The following is a 6,000-nucleotide window of genomic DNA, read 5'->3' as shown; positions in this document are numbered from 1 at the left end:
AGATATCTTCTCATCTTTCATGATATCAGGGAAGTTTTCTGTCAACAAATCTTCAACAATTTTCTCTGTATTTTCTGTTATCGTCCCCTGTTCTGGTACTCCAGTCACTCATAGGTTATTTTTCTTGATAGAGTCTCACATGACTCTTAGTTTCTTCATTCTTTTTAATTCTTTTATCTGATTCTGCCTCAATTAAGTTGGCGTCAAGAGCTTTATCTTCAGTGTCACTAATTCTGTCTTCCATTGCCTTAATTTTGCTCCTTTGGCTTTCTATTGAGTTGTCTAATTCTGAAATTTTATTGTTAATCTTCTGGATTTCTGATTGCTGTCTCTTTTTGGATTCTTGCAGCCTATTAAATTTGGCATTATGTTCTTGAATAACTTTTAAGTTCCGCTACTACTGTGTCTGTATCTTCCTGGCTGTTTCTGCATTCTGTCGAATTTCCTTTCTTATTTCTAGAAGAGTTCTGTATATTAATCTTTTGTATTCTGCCTCTGGTAATTCCAAGAAGTTCTCTTCCTCCAGAGAATTTACTGAGTCTTTATTTTGGAAGCCTGCTGAAGCCATCATTGACTGCCTCTTTATGTGACTTGATATTGACTGTTGTCTCAGAGCCATCAATAGTTCATTGTAATTTTATTTTGTATTTGCTTAGTGAGGGCTAGCTTCTTATTTTGTTTTGTTTTGATATGCCCAAGTAGGCTGCTCGTGTGCACTAGTTTGATTTTTGACACCTGTGGATCTCTAACGTCCTGTCACCAGGTAGTTAGTTCTGTAACTAAGTATGTGCACACAGGACTCCATTAAATTTTCGTACATGGGTTCAGCTCGGGTGTTCAGGCAGTCGGTCACCAAGTGTGTGATGCGGGCTCTCACTCCCAGTCCTAGAGAGGCATGGGTGATTGGTGCAGGCACTGGACTCTGGCTATGGTAGGGGATCATGCACTGAGCCAGGCAGGGGGCTGATAGTTGCCCCTGAGAGTCTGAAAGGAAAGCGTGTCCGTATTCTCTAGGGTGAGTAGGTAGGTGAGTTTTGCAGTTGGACTGTGAGCCCCCACTCTGTTGGCTGTAAAGACTCGAGGGCACCACTTTTTCTTGGACTCCTGAAACAGGTGTCTAGGCGCTTTGGGTCCTACCACCAGTCCTCAAGCGCCTGCTGCAGATCAATAAAAAGTGCCTACTTAAGGGGCAGGACTGTTTCGAAGGTCACAAATCTGCCAGTTCACAGCTGAAGCAGTTGAAGTTAAACTTAAGATATTTGCCCTGTTGTACTGTAGCAGTGAGGACTAACGCTGTTGAGATGGGTCCCCACAAGTCTATACAGGGGTGTAAGACACTCAGAGTCTGCTTACCCCTGGTACCTGTGCCTAGCAAAGGAGCTGTGCTGACCCTGTGTTCCTGGCCTAGGGGAGCCAGCAGCTTATTTGTTCCCTCTCCAAGGCCAGGAGAATGGGTCAGGACACTTTTTGGGATCTACTTCCGGCCCAGCGGACTCCTGGTGCAGAACGCGGAGGGAGGAGGTAAAAGGGAGAGAGGTTTTTCCCAAATGCAAATGGGCTTTTTTTTTTTAAATCCCTGCAACTTATCTTAGCCTCTTGGGAGCTTCTTTTCACTGGTTCTGATTGTCCAAGCAGAATCTCTGCTGCCAGGTCTCTCTCGATGTGGAAACTGCTTCCCGAGCGCGCGCACAGCTGTTTGCCTGCTTCACCGTGGATCGGCTTGCCTGCAGCGCTGCAGTTTCACCACCGCGGCTGTAGCCCTCCTCACCTCTTCCAAATGGTCTCCCTCTCCCGTATCACTCAGACGGATTTCTCAAGCTTGCCTTGTTCAGGGCGCCCAGATATTCACATAGAATCAAATCACTTGTTTTTCCAGGTCTTTGTTGTAAGAGGGATATAGGAAGCATCTAACTACTCTGCCATGTTGACCACGCCTTGCCCCATAGAATTTCTGAGGCATGACTGGTGGATTCGAACTGCCAGCCTTTTGGTTAGCAGCTGTAGCTCACTGTAGCTCTTAACCACTGCACTACCAGGGTTCTTGTATCTCATTACCAAAAACCAAACGAAACCCGCCGCTGTCGATTCTGACTCATAGCGATCCTGTACAACAGAGTGTATCTCATTAGAAGGCCCTTGATATCTTGTGTGTTTTTTCAGTGTGAAAATAAATTAGTGGGTTCAGCTGTTGTCATTATCCTCACAGCTTTGCAAGTATTGTAAAGGCATTAGCAATCATTGATAATGATAGAAATTGATCCATTATTTTGTTAATCGTAAATGATAATATTTTGTCATTCTTTATTAGTTGGAATATTTCTGTAGAGAAAAATTTTCCCTCATTAACTGATGGGCCTTTATAAAAAGGCAGGATAAACGTTTGATTCTTTTTCGTTCATTTATCAGTTTACAGAATAATGAGTTGATTATCTAGCATTTCCCAAAGACCGTTGAAATGTGTATGTGTTTTCAATCAGTGTATGCTAGTGCATTTTAATATATTTTATGTGTTTCAATTCATTGTTTTAATTCTATGTGATTCTCAAATTGTTTCATCTCTGGCTTGTGGAAATGTTAAAAAGAATTGGCTCGTGAGTTCTTCTTACATGGTCTTTGGAAGCTTTTTTGCTTTCTGATTATGACAAGATGTTTTCAGGCTTATTTTATACATTTCTTCTCCCAGACCCAGAAATCATCCAGGTGTGCTCATTGACACTAGGTTGGTTTCTAGGCCATTTCGGTGGACAGAGCTAGGAACTAAAGTGTTGTTATTTTGTTTTGTTTTTAAGGTAAATTAAATCATGAGCTCATACCAGTATCTTCTGTTCAGATTTCAGATTTCAGCAGTTTTACTTCTTTGATTTTATATTTGTATCTTTTATCTTGGTTCCTAGTGACATTAGCGTTGTATCTTACAATATGTACGTATTGGTTTCAGAATAATAATTCCAGTTTAATCACTAACAATATGGCAAAAATAGTTTAAGATGTTTTGCACTTCTTTGGTCCTTAGAATATATCCTAATAGCCAAACTTCTGTGTTTAAAGTTAAAATAACTTCTCTCTGTTTGGTTAATCCACCAACTTAATACACATACAGGGTCATTTGTTTCAGTTTGCTCTTGATTCTTAGGAATTGTTCATTTTCTTTTTATTTTTTATTGTACTTTATTTCGTTTTTTTTCTCTTTTTTTTGTTGTACTTCAGGTGAAGGCTTACAGAACAAATTTTTTATTGTACTTTAGATGAAGGTCTACAGAACAAGTAGCTTCTCATTAAACAGTACACATACTGTTTTATGACATTGGTTAACAACACTCTCCTCAACCTTGGGTTCCCTATTACTGGCTTTTCTCTCCCCTCCTGCCTTCTAGTCCTTGTCCCTGGGCTGTTGTGCCTCATTAGTCTCGTTTTGTTTTATAGGGCTGTTTAATCTTTGGCTGAAGGGTGAACCTCGGGAGTGACTTCGTTACTGAGCTAAAAGGGTGTCCGGGGCCATACTCTCAGGGTTTCTCCAGTCTCTGTCAGCCCAGTAAGTCTGGTCTTTTTTTGTGAGTTAAAATTTTGTTCTGCATTTTTCTCCAGCTCTGCCCGGGAGCTTCTGTTGTGATCCGTGTCAGAGCAGGCAGTGGTGGTAGCCAGGCACCATCTAGTTGTACTGGACTCAGTCTGGTGGAGGCCATGGTAGTTGTGGTCCGTTAGTCCTTTGGACTAATCTTTCTCTTGCATTTTGTTTTCTTTTCATTTTGAATGAAGTATGATTTTGTAGCAATATAAAATATTTTCATGCTTCCAAGTCAAATTAATAAAACGATACATTTAGAGAAACCTAGCTTCTATTCCCATTCTCTTTACGCTGTCTCTTCTCCACCTAGGTAACCATTTGAAATAGGTTTTAAAGTGTTTATCCTTTCATATCTTTTTTTTTTCACATTCTTCCCCTTCTTATACACACTATTCTGTACCTTGCTTTTTTCCTCATAAAAATATGACCTGCGGATTACTCCATAGCAGTATGTGGAGACAGTCATCATCACTTTTTATAGCTACATAATTTCCATTGTATAGGTAAGGGGTTGGCAAATTGGCTGTAAGGCCAGATCCACCCTGCTGTCTGATTTTGTCTGGCCCACAGCTGAGAATAGCTTTTTTACATTTTTAAATGGCTGGGGGAAAAAAATCAAAAGAAGAATAATATTTTGTAGCACATAAAATTCAAATTTCAGTGCCTGAAATAGAGTTTTATTGAAACAGCCATGTACATTTGGTTCCATATTGTCAATGGCTGCTTTTGAGCTACAGTGGCAGAGTTGAGAAGTTGTAGGAGAGACTGTATCTGATGTTCTCATTCCCTGTCACTGCTACTTGGCACACAATAAATATCAGTAATGCACTTATAACTCAACCGTGTTTTCAGTACCATGCCTATCATAGTTTTATTACCAGGGTATACCCATTATGTGAAAACAAGAAAAGAAGAGAAAAGTGGACTTCAGATGTCATGGTTTAAAGTGTAGTAGAGTGTAGATTATTTTGTTATTGAATTAAATGGCAGAGTACTGTGTTTATTATTCAGTGACACTATGTTGTTGTTAGTTGCCATCGAGTTGATTTTGACTTATGGTAACCCCATGTGTTTCAGAGTTGCTCCATAGGGTTTTCTTGGCTGTAATCTTAACAGAAAGATTGCCAGGCCTATCTTCCACAGTACTGCTGGGAGGGTTCGAACCATCAATGTTTAGGTTCACAGTCAAGCGCAAACTTTTTGTACCACCTAGGGCTGTGCTAAAAGAATATAACATAGGTCGATATTACCAGACAGAGTATTCACAACAATATTCTCATCTGGCAGGAAAGCAATGGTCAGGAAAATTAGAAAATTTAAAAGTGAATGTTTCATTACAGCAGAATTTCTTCACGAAAATGAGGCTCTAATCAAAGTTTCTTAGTAGCTCATTTATTAGCCAAGCAAGGAAATTCCTTTACTGATGTGAGTAAATTAATTGTATTTGATTGCAGCAGCTGAAGAAATGTGTCCAGAGAAAATAAGCTTTTTTAAGACAGTATTTCATTGAGAAGAGTTGTTCAAAGAGTTGAGGACAATGGGAACATCATCAATGGTTTATTAAAAAACAAGGTAAATGATTTTGAGTGGTTTTCCTTGGTTCTTGATGAATCAACAGAAGTTATACTTTTCAGTTGTTACTTATTAATCTATGCCAAGTTTTGAAGTGACTGAAGAATTTGCCTCTGTCAATAGTCAACAAGAATCAACTACGAAACCAAAAGACCTACTACAGTCGATTCTGACTCATAGCAACGCTGTAGGACAGAGAACTGCCCCATGGGGTTTCCAAGGCTGTAAATCTTTTTTTTTTTAATTTTTAATTTTTTTAAATTGTACTTTAGGTGAAGGTTTACAGAGCAAGTAGTTTTTCATTAAACAGTCAGTACACATATTGTTTTATGACATTGGTTAACAACCCCACGACACATCAACACTCTCCCTTCTCGACCTTGGAGGATCTTTTGGTGAAAATATACATAGCCAAAGATACACCATTTCAAAAATTTCTACATGTACAATTCAGTGCCATCAATTAAGTTCTTCCAGTTGTGCTGCTATTCTCACTATCCTTTTCCAAATTATTCCATCACCATTGTCTTCAACTCACTGTCCCCCAGGCTTCCCATCAAACTTTTTGAGTTGCTGTTGTCAATTTGATCTCACATAGGTAACTCTTTTTTTTTTTTTTTTTTTTGTACCTTAAATGAAGGTTTGCAGAACAAGTAGTTTCTCATTAAACAGTTAGTACACATATTGCCCTATGACAATGATTAACAACCCCACGACATGTCAACACTGTCTTTACTCAACCTTGGGTTGCCTATCACCAGCTTCCCTGTCCCTTGCTGCCTTCTAGTCCTTGTTCATGGACTGCTGTGCCTCATTAGTCCCGTTTTGTTTTATGGGGCTGTCCCATTTTCAGCAAAACAGTG

At 39.4% G+C, this 6,000-nt stretch overlaps 1 protein-coding gene across 3 annotated transcripts in view; it reads left to right on the top strand.

The window, feature by feature from the left end:
• Positions 1 to 6,000, top strand: part of TAOK1 (TAO kinase 1) — a 155,430-nt gene that overhangs the window by 64,734 nt on the left and 84,696 nt on the right. The window contains exons 1-2 of one of the 3 annotated variants that reach the window (XM_023739619.1): positions 3,514 to 3,532; positions 5,020 to 5,137. The exons of 1 other annotated variant lie outside the window; for it this stretch is intronic. The gene's annotated coding sequence lies outside the window, so the exon portion shown is untranslated. Of the gene's footprint in view, positions 1 to 3,513; positions 3,533 to 5,019; positions 5,138 to 6,000 lie in introns of those variants that run through there. One more of the 3 variants, XM_023739620.1, reaches the window with a different exon arrangement.

The sequence above is a fragment of the Trichechus manatus genome, unplaced genomic scaffold (genome assembly GCF_000243295.1).
Source record: "Trichechus manatus latirostris isolate Lorelei unplaced genomic scaffold, TriManLat1.0 scaffold00138, whole genome shotgun sequence".
NCBI lineage: Eukaryota > Metazoa > Chordata > Mammalia > Sirenia > Trichechidae > Trichechus > Trichechus manatus.
Note: the sequence above shows the minus strand (reverse complement) of the source record. Positions and strands in the feature narration are given on the sequence as shown.